Source organism: Manacus vitellinus, unplaced genomic scaffold, assembly GCF_001715985.3.
Source record: "Manacus vitellinus isolate BGI_N305 unplaced genomic scaffold, ASM171598v3 scaffold_43_pilon, whole genome shotgun sequence".
NCBI lineage: Eukaryota > Metazoa > Chordata > Aves > Passeriformes > Pipridae > Manacus > Manacus vitellinus.
This window is the reverse complement of record NW_021940560.1, coordinates 2,421,196-2,435,479: the sequence shown is the minus strand read 5'-3', so window position 1 is coordinate 2,435,479 and position 14,284 is coordinate 2,421,196. Positions and strand designations below refer to the sequence as shown.

At 39.6% G+C, this 14,284-nt stretch overlaps 1 long non-coding RNA gene across 1 annotated transcript in view; it reads right to left on the bottom strand.

Annotated features, from left to right (window-relative positions):
* The window catches only part of LOC108640776, a 146,140-nt gene extending 139,417 nt beyond the window's left edge, over positions 1 to 6,723 (bottom strand). The window contains exon 1 of the long non-coding RNA XR_001921467.1: positions 6,649 to 6,723. This is a non-coding gene — a long non-coding RNA (uncharacterized LOC108640776). The remainder of the gene's footprint in view (positions 1 to 6,648) is intronic.
* Between the last annotated feature and the right edge of the window lie 7,561 nt (positions 6,724 to 14,284).

Here is a 14,284-nt window from a genome sequence, read left to right as displayed (position 1 = left end):
ATGTGTATTTTGGTAGAGGAAAGGGTCTGGACATCCTGCCCACGTGCCAGGAACACACACTCCAGGCTGTCTCTTCCTTGAAGAATGGGAGATCACCAAGGCAGGACTGTGCTCATGCAAAAAAAACCAGGAATTTTGGCAGAAAACAGCTCCTAATTGCCAAAATTAGTCACTTGGAAAATAACCTGCACTAGGCTCAACTGTTATCTTCACTAAACAATGGAAAACAAAGAGGTTTATTCTATTATTTCAAAGTTTAGGGGTTTAGGAGCTCAGTCTGTTTTCCTCAGCTCCCGGAATATTCCCGCGGTGTCCTGAAGCGCGGCCACACAAATCCAGGTATTTTTATTTTCCAAGTGGGAAGTGATCAGGTGTGAAATCAGAATCCTCCTTTCCCAGGCCCTCCTGAGCAGTCTCAGGGATCATTTCAGCTGACCTACTTTCCCGGTGTCTCACTGCGATGGGTTTGATACGAATCCGCAGGGAATTCCCTCGGAGACACATCCCCACTCAGGGACAGGGATTCATTGAGCCAGATGGAAACCCACCTATCCAGAAATGTTGATCATTCCAACAGAGATAAAGAAGTAGCACAGGGAAATGGGCAAAATTATAAATTATAAGATGATCTGCTTGGGTTGCAAGTCAAATTTCAGCAGCTGTGAAGAGCCACAGAATCAGGATTAAGTTGATATTTCAGCAGAAGATCCAAGGGAATCCCAAGGAATGATTGTTGAAAGGGGGAGTAATTACAAGAAAATTTAAAAAAATTTAAGGAAGAAGATGTTTACCAACATATTGAACCCACTTAAGGATTCTCCAAGGTGAAAAGTCAAGGATTTGAATAAAAAATCTCACCCAAACTCCTCGAGGTACAGAGAGAACTGATTCAAACTCTTCATATTCTTTTTCCACACAGAATTCTGCCTGTAGGAAGTTTGTGCTTCCCAGCTTTCCAGCTGGTTTCTCATGTGGAGAAAAGTAAAAGTGGAGCAAAGCCTTCATTCTCATCAAGGGTGGAATTGAAATTAAGCCATTAATGTGGATACTTTTGAAGGTTTTTTTAAAGCAAAAATAGGATTTTTTTTTAAAAAATTATTGCTTTGTGCCTATTTCTCTGTAATGTGTGTGCCTATTTGTGTACAAAATGAATCACATGTGACCTAAAGGAAAAAACCACGTTCTAATAAGTGGAAAACAGTATTTTAAAATGTTGATGGACTTCCACATTTTACACACCTTAACACAGAAGAGAATATTAGGTAGAAATTGGTAACTCACAAACCCAAAATTTCTGGTGTTCAAAGACCTGAACTTGATTTCATAAAAGCCTTTGCTAACAGTTCTTTCCCTCTGTTTGATTTTATAGATATTATTTTATGGTATATAAGGGGCAGCAGAATTTTATCAAAGAAACAAAACAAATAAAGGACTAAAGTATCTGAATTCCCTGTGCCATCAGTCAACCAAAATCAAAGTTTGATACAAATCCCTTAGAACTCATGGAAATTAATACTGTGACCAGTCTTGCTAGAAGAGCTATAGAGGCTGCATAACATTATGTTATATATATTTGCCAAAATAAGTGATTTTTTAGTATTTCAAGCCTAAAAGCACTTTAAAAAATAGAAATGTAACATATTATTAATGGTTTACACGTTATGTAGAAATTGGATAACTCACAAGACCAAAATTTCTGGTATTCAAAGACCTGAACTTGATTTCATAAAAGCCTTTGCTAACAGTTCTTTCCCTCTGGTTTATTTTATAGATATTATTTTATGGTATATAAGGGGCAGCAGAATTTTATCAAAGAAACAAAACAAATAAAGGACTAAAATGTCTGAATTCCCTGTGCCATCAGTCAACCACAATCAAAGTTTGATACAAATCCCTTAGAACTCATGGAAATTAATACTGTGACCACTCTTACTAGAAGAGCTACAGAGGCTGCATAACATTATGTTATATATATTTGCCAGAATGAAGTGACTTTTTAGTATTTCAAGCCTAAAAGCACTTTAAAAAATAAAAATGTAACATATTATTAATGGTTTACACGTTATGTAGAAATTGGATAACTCACAAGACCAAAATTTCTGGTGTTCAAAGAAGTCCTGGACTAGATTTCAGAAAGGTCCTTGCTAACATTTCTTTCCCTCTGGTTTATTTTATAGATATTATTTTATGGTATATAAGGGGTAGCAGAATTTTATCAAAGAAACAAAACAAATAAAGGACTAAAATGTCTGAATTCCCTGTGCTATCAGTCAACCAAAATCAAAGTTTGATACAAATCCCTTAGAACTCATGGAAATTAATGCTCTGACCAGTCTTACTAGAAGAGCTATAGAGGCTGCATAACATTATGTTATATATATTTGCCAAAATAAGTGATTTTTTAGTATCTCAAGCCTAAAAGCACTTTAAAAAATAAAAATGTCCCATGTTATTAATGGTTTACACCTCCATATTGCTGTACAATTAGAGAGTAGTAGCACAGGGAGTACCACAAACCCTCCAAGGCTTGGACTCGCTCTGTTTGACACCCCCAAAAACCTGCATTAAAAACAATTAAAATAAGGTTTATTACCTGGTTTGCTCTGGAGGAGTTACACTTTTGTGATTCTTTAAGCTCTTTAGAACTCCCTCATCCCATTTGCTCTGCTGGAGATCTTTAAACCCACTCTCTTCATAGTTCAAAACAACATAACAAGATTAGGCGGCGAGCCAAGGAAATCAACCCCGTGCCAATTCCGGGCCTTGGAATTCTAATTAGAACCTCATTTGTATTAACCTCCATTTCTAACATCAGGACAATATTATCACTCCTGTGATTATGCCACTGCAGGAATTATCCTCCCCAGGAAGGTATTGCAAGATGGGAACAATGCAGGGTGATCCTAACTCGTGTCAGGTTATTAATAGGTGAGCATTCCAGAAAAATATATATTAATGTAAAGGTGTTTAATGGAAAATGTGATAAGGAGATAGTCATTCATTAGCAAGAATTGATAAACAATATGTCCTAATCTAGTGAAAAGTCTCTCAGTGGGTTTGGAACAGAATAATTTGGCCTTTGGTCAAATTTTAGGGTTTTTCATATTATCATGTGACCCAGAATAGTGAGATGGGGAGCAAAGCATTGTCAGTAAAAGGTCATTTTTGTAGAAGGGATCTCTCCAAAGTCCAACAGAACACCAGCCAGAACACTTTTTCATATAAAGGAGTAAATTTTAAAACCAAAACATATATTTTAATGCACCACCTTAATGAACTTACAAGAAAATCCTGTGGTTGAAATCACAGGTTATTTCTCCCTTGTGCTGAAGAGAGCTTGGAAAGCACACACAGAAATAAATACTGAAAATACACTTGCAGCACTAATTCACTGAGCTACTACCACTGAAATTCAAATAACAGTCATATTTTCAGCAGAAAATTGCCTAAATCTGAGTGTTGTCAGTGGTGTGTGTAAGTTAAATTTAGCACAATCCCAACAAAACCTGGGGATCTATGGAATGCTTGTGTTTGTGACGATGTGTTTAGCACAGCAGGATCATATATGAATACAAATCTCAAAGTGTGAGAGCACTTCTGGTGCATGTTTGAGCTGTTGTTTTGCCATGAAGATGCTATTTTTGTTTCCATAGAAAGACAGATTTAAAAAATGAAACCATAAATGTCTCTTTGGGGTTCACTGCCTCAGAACAAGTCAGCTAAACTTCAGAACCTTCAGGAGATTATTAATTGTGCCCTAAGGGATGGATTCAGATTGTATTTCCACATGGTAATGATCAATACCACCTGCAAAAATAATTCAGATATTCACAGGACATCTTAAGCTGAGCACCAAAATTATTTCTCATCTCTGAGGATTTAAGCAGAAATCTTCTTTGTGGACAAAAGTATTTTGTGCAAGGAAGAAAACTCCTATAAAAACAGCCCTGAAAATATGTTTGAGTGTTATCCTGGACTAGGGGAAGGTGTCCCTGGAACAGGATGATCTTTGAGGTCTGTCCCACAGATTTCCACGCAGAACCTCCCAGGTTCTGGCAGCCAAGTGGGAAATGCAGATGGGAACTTGTTGCTTGGGGCTTTTAATCAAGCTCAGCTGCAACAAAACCTCTCTCCAATATTTTGAAAGCCTTTCAGAGTTTGTGATGCTCTGGTTGGTGTTTTACAAGCCACTGGGCTCCATTTCCTTGAAGAAGTTTGTTTTGGAATATCATGAGAGACGACCATATGAGCAGAACTTCCAGTTGATTCTCCCCAGAAGTTTATTGCCTGTGCAGCTCCTCTGAACACAGAGCAGAGAAATCCTACATTTTAATGCACTCAAAACTAGGCAAAGCTCCTTCCACCAGAAAATATGATTGATTGTTCCAATGACAGTAATTGCATTTTAGTAAAAGTAACCATTATGGTAATTTTTCCTCCAGGAAGAGACATTTAACTAACTTAAGTAACTTGTTACTTTTCAACACATTAACTTTGGCAAATTTCACATTACAAACGTACAGAGTTCACAGCCACAACAACGTGCATCACTCAGGGAGTGTGCACACTTTTTTCATTCTATATATCAAGCAGTGTTTCCAAATAGTATCTGCTAAAAAAAAAAAAAAAAAAAAAAACCCAACCAAAAAACTGTGCATACATAACACAGCATTAATTAAACTGTTAAGAGCAGCTCTAACACGTCCCCTGCCAAGTCTCCTGTCGAAAAATTCTGCCTTTCCAAGTAGCAAAGTTTGTATCATTGGGAGATATTAATTCCAGGGAGAAAATGCCAGCTCTGGGAACACCAGAATAAAGGCTCCTTTTGGGGGAAGCAAAGCAGATCAACAGCGACTCACGACACACCAGCCAGAGAGGTGGGTGGGGAATGACAGACACAGAAAAGCTCAGGGTGCAAAAAAAGGGTGCAGAACTCTGGAGCTCCAGATCACAACATATCAGAGAGCAATTCCTGTGACAGACCACCTGTTACATCACTGGGACATCCAGAATGTTCTAAAAAAACCCCAATATTAGCATTTAATTTCACGTATGGCTTCCAAGCAGCACTTGAATCCCAGCCTGACCCCTGCACTGTGAAAGGGGTGCATCATTTTGAACACCCTGCTATTTTATAAGCATTCAGTGCCTCTCAGGTTGTAGGGACTTCTCATTAAAGTGTAGCTCCTGATAATTAAGAGCTACAGCACGAAATAATTTAAGCAGCCAGGGTTTGTCTCACACAACTTCACGAATTAAAGTAAAAACGCTCTGGCTTTGCTTTAAAGATAAAAATCACTCCTCGTGCTTTGAAGGGACTCTAAACTGCCATCCTCCTGAACATTTCTACACTGGAAAAGAACTGAAATCAATCTGGATTTAAATGTTGGGTTTTTAAGAAATTTCCTTTAATTGGAAAGACCAGGAAAAAAAAATAAATCTGAATTTCAACGGATCGGATTTAAAATTTTTCTCTTCATTTTTCCCCCTGGTCAAAGGAGCACCATTCTGGAGGAGGTTGTGCTTCCACACTCAGGATCTGGGTTGGCAGGGCCAGACTAACAGGTTCTGTCCCATCTCACTCCTCCCTTCAGAGAATCAGAGACCTTTCAGCTCTGTTCACTCAAGTCTTTCAGTGGGGAAATACTCTATTCTGGAATTTAAGTGGATTTTTTGAATGGATTCAGATTAGGGAGCTTCAGTTTTAAATAGTGTGTTAAGCATTTAGCTGGGACAGTCAATGGTTTTACTCTACTCTTATTTAAAGATCCAACTTTTAAGGACAGCAATAAATGCTATAAAGGTGGAGGAGAGTCTAGACAAAGATACAAGGGGCTAAGAAATAAAAAGTTGGAATAATAACCTGTATTATCTCAAAGTCTGAACTACTTTTTCAGCAGCAGCCTTCCAGATAATTTTAGAGAAACCCTTAATTATTCTTTTCTTATTTTGTCTTTTTTTTTTTCTTTGGTTGGTTGGTTGGCTGTATTTTTGGTTTGGGGTTGTTTTTTCTTTTTAATTTTAAGAACTTGCACCTGCAAATTCATCCATGATTTGTTTGACTTTTATAACCAAAAAGCAACTATTGGGTTGCAAACTCTTAGTGAAGCAAAGCCAGAATTCTTGAGCAGTCAGAAAGGGTTGGAAATCCACACAGTCCAAGAGAACTTTCTTTCCAACATTTTCAGGACAGGGCTGGATTCCCCTCCCTGGAGGGATTTCCAAGCCCTGGGGAGGTGGCACTTGGGGACAGGGGTCAGTGCTGGGGGATGGTTGGACTTGATCTCAGAGGAACTTTTCCAACCTAAAGGATCCTGTGGTTCTTTAAGACTAAAAAAATCTCTCCACTGCTGTTGATCTTCCACACAGAATATTTAAGAAAACATCAGAATCAGTTTGGCTTCTCAAAGCTGAAGTGAAATCAGAAATAAACCAGTGACTGACACACCAACAGCAGTAACCTGGGGCACACCTTAAGAGCTTACTAACATTCCACCGTGGAATTTTGTAAGATTATTTTTATAACACAGTGTCCTAGTTACTGTTGAGGAGAAAACTCACAGTTGAAACAGAACTGGCAGCCAACCTCCTTAATTAGTCCTTGATCTTCCCCGTGTCTCCTAAATGACACAAAGCAAACCACATTACCTGAATTTTGCTTTGCAGGGTGCAGGAGTTAATTCTTCAATTAGTTCCTCAATTAATTCTTCAATTAATTCTTCAATTCTTCAATATCAGCTGAAGGAATTGGTGGTTTGGTGGAGGCTTCCCAGGCACTGGAAGCAACTCAGAGTAACGTCCTGTCCTCAGCTTTGAGCAGGTGTGAGCTGTTAAAAAATCACCCAAACAAAGGCCCCAATCAGGGGGTGATGCACTTTTTCATGGCCACCCCCACAAACTGCCTATTCCCTGTGCAAAGGGGTTAATTCTGCTCACCTGGCAGGAACTCCAAAGGGAGGACACACCTGGAAGAGATTGAGACTTAAATTAAGAACTCCTGTACATAATGCATTAAATTTGGCAGGAGAGACGGGGGAAAAAATCCATCATAACTACTGTTTGCATTGTACTACAAGATTACTTAAATTAAGGGGAATTTGTCTCAAAGAAGGTATTTAATTTTATTGAAGTAGCTGAAATTGTCTCAAAAATTCCAAGCAGCACAATGCTATGTAAGGCCTGGAAATATAACAAAAGGAGATAATGCAACCAACCACAATCTGTAACTTTATCCTGATGTCCAACAACACAATAAATGTAATTTGGGGGGGAGAGAAACTCTGCAAATCTTTGTAATCCAAAGAAAAACCACCTATGAAACTCATGGATTATTTTAGCAACATTTTGGAGGAAAGGAAGGGTGTCAGACTGTAACAGTGGCAAGCACAATTCATCTAGGTCCTGTATTTTCCTCTGACTGTTTTGTTGCACAAATGCTGAGTGGAACTGCCTAATACAGAAAATATCTGCTGTGAGAGGAGAGAGAATTATTTCAGTGGGTGTGGAAATGTGTTTTGCTTAGTTTGGATCACAGAAGATACAACTTGAGGTTTATTCAGAGCAAACTGGTTAAAGGCAGGCAGGTGTGAGAGACAAAATGAGTCCAAGCCCACACCCTGGGCCCTATCCAAGGTGTTGTCTTGGGAGTCAGGGCTTAAAATTATGACCATTAATCCTCTTTTAGAATATCTGGCTGTTTAGCAAGGAGCCACAGTTTAAACTGCAGCTCCACAAGCCCTTTAAACCAGCCCTTGAACACCAAAAAAAGCAGCTCCTGGTTTCCTTCACACACTTGTTGTGGCCTTAACCCCAGGAAGGTGCTGAGCTCTAAGCCAGCATAAATATTGGTGAGGCTGGGAAGGAGGAGAGCTCAGAAAGGGATTTAAAGCTCATGTTTTGGTTTGGGTTGTTCTCTGGGCTGGTTTGAACCCAAATCAGTTCCCCAATCAGTTCAATGTGCAGCTGCAGGAACATTTGTGCAGGGCAGGGCAGCATCTCTGGCTTAGGGGGGCTTAAAGTGTTTGTGGAAGTGCAGCAGGAGTGTAACTGAAGATCTGCTCTAGCCTAACACTGCCAATAATCCACAAATGCCATTCCAGAACACAGGAATAGTTAAAGCATATAAATGGCCTGGCCATGTGCTCTGCACAGGGGCCTGGCAGAGGAGAGCTGAGGAATTGCAGCAACAGCTTGAAAAATAGGTGAGTTTTGAGGTAATTGTGTGTTCCAACAAAGCAATAAAGGAGAAGAATAATCACCTGTTAACATATGACAGTCATATGTTATATATTGGGCTCAGCCCACTAAGTTTTTCTCAGGTGGGAACCAGCTGAGAGGTGTTAAAGATAACAGGACGTTGTGATTTTAAAAATAACAGTTAAATAGTTTAAAAAAAAAATCATCAAAAAAAGTTCCTTTCAATATTTTGAAGTTTTTTTGCTAAATATTTGACAATAAACCTTCAGGATTCAATATTTGACAATAAACCTTCAGGGTTCTTCCATACTAGTTAATACGGATGAAACATCCAGCCCTCCTGTAAGACAAAACACACATGACTCAGTGAATTCCTGATATTTTAATGGCAATAAAACTTGGAAACCAATCTAGATTGGGACTGTTTGCTGAATGAAACAAGAAAAAACCTGCCCTTTTCCCTTCTTCCCTGGCCTTAGCCTGAGAACTGCCATGGCAATGCCCATTAAACCTGGCAAGGGGGGGTGGTTTCTGAGCACCAAAACTCTGAGTTTTTAACAAAAAAAGGCAAAACTAAGCACTGCTGTGCACAGTTCCAGGAGGGAAAACCCTCTGCTTTCCACCCAGATGGCAGCCAAGCAACTGCTGCAGTGGAATGAGCCTTCCAAGCCATGGGAATGTCTCTCCTGGGAGCTGGTTAAGCTTCCTTAACACTCTTAATCCACCTGGCTATGGAGCTGGCAGACATGCTGGCACCCACCTTCCTGCCTCCACAGGGCTGCCCAGGGGGCTCAGGGTTTCTTTTCCCTCCCTGGGGATCCTCACAGGCTCTGGGACACAAAATAATTCAGTTTTCCATCATTTTTCCTGTGTCCTTCATGAAGTACTTTAAGGGAAGTGAAAACCTCTCAGGAACTTCGAGGAAAAACAAAGTGATAATGGGGAAATAAATTCTGAGTTTCTCTGGTAAAAAAAGATCTTATTTAGGGAATGGTATAGAAAGAGGGAACTCTAAAGTAGTTCTATTGGCTGTGCCATTAATTAATTCATCAAATATTCATGGGAAAAAGAGGAATGGCTTCAAGGTGGTGGTGCTCCAATGGAATAATCCCAATGTTTTGGGGCAAATATGGGGAAAAATCCACCATCCATGTGTGTGTGTTTCACCTGCCCTGATGCTCTGTGTGAAACAAAACCACTTTTCCCTCTGCAGTTCCACTAAAGTTGATGACTTGGTGTTCCTAAAACCAGGTGTGTGCTCTGTGGATCACTAAAAACAACCTTTGTTCTCATTGCCTAAAAATTTCAAGGCCAAAAAAATAAAATTTAGGACGGTTGATGCTGTGTAGAAAACTTTCTAGTTAAATGGAGGAAAAGAAATAAAAAAGGTTAAATTTTATCCATTTTGAAAGAGCCTGAACTGAAAAAAACTTCTCATTATAAGGAGTAAAAGGAATTCTGCCATCTCAGATATTAACATGTTATCTGTTCAATGTCTGAATTGTAATTGTTATACATTATTAGTAATTAATTATTCCAACCATTTGCCTTTGCAGAAAGGTTTTATTAGCCTGAAACTGCTGCCTCTAGAAGCAGGAGGATTTCTTCTTTCACATGAAAATTTGGAAGGGTTAATTCTACATTCTCCAATCACAAGAAACCATTGGATTATTAGCAACAACAAACAATTAAATTATTGCCATGGATCTTCACATTTCCCTCCTCCAATTCCAAATGACCAATTTTCAAATTTGGGGTTCTTTGGGATAATTTGATGAATTATTTGGGATTGTTTGATAAATCCTTGACTCCCAGGAATGTTATCCTGACTAAGGTTTTAAATGATAACTCTGCAAAAAAACCCTCTCAAATCCACAGTTTTCCTCTATTTCCTGAAAAACTTGCCTGCTACTTGTAACCTGGCTGAAAATAACATATATAAATAATATAGTAGTTACATCTCTTCAAGTATTTTAAGGGTTTCAAAAGAGCCAAAAGTCACACTGACACAATAATTCTGAAGAAGCACACAGTCAAATATTCCAAATATCTGCCAATCTCACCCCTTTGGCTGCTTTGCTCTCCTATTTCTTTACATTTGCAATTTAATTGCAAATTGTTCATCTAAAATATATAAATCTTTACCAACAAATATATATGTATGTGTATAAAGCTTTTCAAAGTGGGGGCCTGAAAGCAAATCCTAGAAGGAAACATCACACTCTTCCTCCAGGAAGAAAGGTTTGGGAGTTTGGAATCCCTGCTCCAGGATTTTATGGAAAAAAATAAAAAAGTCTGGAGAGCAGGTCAAAAAGGCAAAATAATCATGAGTATGAATGTAGCCTTGAACAACAATTTCTTGGTGGAGATTGTATTGAAAATTATGCATTTAAAATTTTGCATTTAAAATTTGGTATTTAAAATTTAGCATTTAAAACTTTGCATTTAAAATTTTGTATTTAAAGTTTCTGTATTTAAAATTTTGTATTTACAGTTTTGTATTTCTGTGTTTGTTTTTAAACTTGAGGCAGGAAAAGAGTTGGGGTAATGAGGGTCTACAGGCTCCAGCTTTTTCCATTGAAAAGGAATTTGTCACACACACACAAACTCACTCCATGAACAGCTTTACAGAATGTGAGACAGGGAAATCCTGTCCATTTGTAATTTTTGGTACTGGTCACGTGAGGGAAATGAGGACACCAAAACCAAAATATCTGGATCCAAAAGGGGTTTCTGAGTTCAGCAGGTATTTCCCTTTGCAAGCTTTGGGTTTCAGTTCATCAGCATTCCAAAGGTTGAATTAATTCCACATTTTCTCATGCTATCCATATAACTGGAAAGCACCTCAATAGTTTTGGGACAGAGTAAAAATGTGCAAAATAATGAATAATTTGTAGCAATTTTATTATCTGTCCACTGCAATAAACTGGAAATTTGTATTAAAACTCTTTTGGAATATTATGAGTTCCACATAAGTTATGTATATGAAACTAAAAATACTTTAAGGCAGTTGCTTTTAATTATTTATTTATTTATTTATTTTTAATTTAGGCTGTCCTCCAGTATCTGCACTTCTTCCCAGTGGCAAGTCAAGCTGGCTGGTGAGGAGAGAGATGAATTCCTTGCCATTTTGGCCCTTTTTGGTTTGGTTGTGGAAGGACAGTGCCTGAACCTGCTCCTCTCTCCCTTCAGAGTTTCAGAGGGAGAATTATTTACACCATGAGGGAAGATTAAGGAGATAACACCAAGGGTTCTACTCCTGATATGACAAACCCCACTTAAAAATGCTTTTGTAGGTGCTGTGAATGAGTCCTGCACAAAAAGTTTCTTACCTATCTCGCTGGGTTTGGGTGTTGATTCAGTGCTGAGTGTGGGGAGAGCTGAAATCCTCAAATCCTCAATTTCTGAGGAAAAAAAAAATGAGACATTGCTGGGTTTTAATTCTCCTCATTATTCCCCTAAAAGGAAAGTTATATTTGTGCTGCCTCTAGGCAAAGAACCATCCCACATGAGCAAAAGACTGGAGCTAAGATCACATTCATTTCATCTCTCTGCTGCTCCTCCTGCTCTCCACAGATGCTTAAGTCCCTGACACTGTGTCTTCAGTGCTCATATGTCACAGCAAATGATTCATTAAAAATGCAGAGACAGATTGATCTTGGAAGAGGGGGAAAGGGGAAAAAAAAATAAAAATTAAATCTGGAGTTTTAAGGCGAAAGGAAAATAGAAGTGAAGAGCCAAAAGGTGAAAAAGGGAAACACCCCCAAAAATTCACATGAGAAAGACATTTAAAAATAAAGAGCAGACAGCAACTGTGCTGACATTTAATGTGTCTACTTGGGATAAAACTCATCCTTTTACGAGCAATAAAACAACAGCCTTGCCCAAAGCCCTTGGAGCATTTTGCTTCAAGTATCTCATAAAAATGGTTGGCACTTTCCCCACAATATTTGCACCAAACCACCCTTTTTTTAAAAAAAATGCAATTAAATGGGAGCAAATCCCTAATGCAGGTGATCATCCTGATTCACAGAGCACTGGCTCCCATTCAGCCTCAAAACTTGGAAGGAAAAGAGAGAATTAAGTTTCACTGGTGATTCCCATGGTCCTGATAAACAGGTGATTGACAAGATTAACCCCACACTGTTATTGGGTTTGTAATATTTCCTGGGTGGCCAGAAGGATTTGCTCTGCTAAAGGAATCCTGCCAGCAAAAAAACCCACCCCTGCCCAAGGATAAGAAGCTGCTTGAGTAAGAGACAGCTCCTTACTGTGACATCCCTGCAAATGGTGTTACACAGGTGACATATTTGCTCTATTTTTATCAGAAACAATCAGTAAAATATGGGTATGGACCATAATTTACATTCTGTGGGTAAAAAAAAAACCAAACCCTAAGCCAAATACCTACAATACAAACATATATAAATATATATATATATGTATTCACACACACACACACACTAGCAATATTTTTAGCTATAATTTCCTGCTCATGTGGCAACATGACGGGCGTTTGGAAGCAGCTGAGCCATGTGAAAACCCAACCTGCAGAACAGGTCACGTTTAAATATTCTGCTATTGAAGAATATTAAAAAACTCCAGATTAAGTAGGAGTGTTGTAACGCTCAACGTTAATTAACGCCTGTAAATCACTCTGAAATACTTGGAGAAAGGGTGGCATAAAAGGTGTTGCCACATGTCTTGATGCTTCGAGATGTGCACAAGCCCTGACATCTTGTTTTGAGCTCGGGATGTTTCAGATCATTAAAAAAAAAAATACGGTCGCTGGACGAATTTAGTAGTTGGGAAGTGTTGGGACATGCCAAGGATGCCCTGATTAAGACCTCAAGCAGACACCTCGATGTGAATAGACTGAAGTAGGTGCCTTTCTTGGTGTCTGAAGCCTGGTGGATCACCAGCTCTGGTTGCTGAACTCTGATCTGTGAATTAGCACAGCCTGGCAATGTTACTTGGCATTGGCTCAGTTGTATATTCAAATATGGGAAAGATATGTAATATTCCTTCCAGTTTAGTACCACTTAGTATTCATATCCCTAAATGAAAAACTTAGGATGTGCCATGGGGCAGTTTGAAAAGGAATCTGGAATCACTCAATACCTATCTGGGGTTAGTGAACAGCATACCCAGTTCTCAGAGAACTTGGTGCTCGCTGCTTATGCAATTACAGGCCTTTATGGGATAGAGAAATTAAAGGCCAGTGCCAAGGCCCTTGTGCTTTCCCACCTGGATCTCCAGATCTAAGGGCCATGTCTTCCTTTTTATCCAGAGGCAAGTCATTTTTATGACATCCATTTAAAAAAAGTGTAAGGAGTGACACCAAGCTCATGAAGGCACAGACCCACTGTCCTCAAGGGGGATGATTTAGTGCAAAGTGTTCTGTGCAGAGGGGTACAAAGTGTTTACAAATAGAAGGAAATCATCCATCCATCCTGCTCTGTCCCTCCTCTATCCCAAATCCAACTGCTTTATACCTACTGGAGAACAAGCCCGTTTGTTCTGCCCCCCTCTGTCACACATTGTAGTGCTGTGCTTGTCTTGGGAACATCCAAAAGCTCTCTCACCCCAAATAAATCCTGGGAACTGCTGGCCCAAGGGACAAATAATGATAGGAAACAGGAGTTTGTTGTGATCTGGGGGGAGGCTGAGCAAGGTGCCGGTGCCAGGGAGCTCGGCCACCACGCCAGGGGAGCACCCTGTCCTTCAGGGAGGGCAGCACAGAGCAATTAATTAATTAATGACCTGCACGTGACACGAAGGGGAGAAACAACCACCTTTTAATGTGGGATCGTGGTGTGACAGTGTCATAGCACACAGTCCAGGTGCCCTCCAGTATCTGGGGGGGGAGAGACTGCCAGAGACATGGAGAAGGGCTTTGGATAAGGGATGGAGTAACAGGATACCGGGAATGGCTTCCCACTGCCAGAGGGCATGGTTAAGTGGGATATTGGGAAGGAATTCCTGGCTGGGAGGGTGGGGAGGCCCTGGCCCAGGTTGCCCAGAGAAGCTGTGGCTGCCCCTGGATCCCTGGAAGTGTCCAAGGCCAGGTTGGACGGGGCTTGGAGCA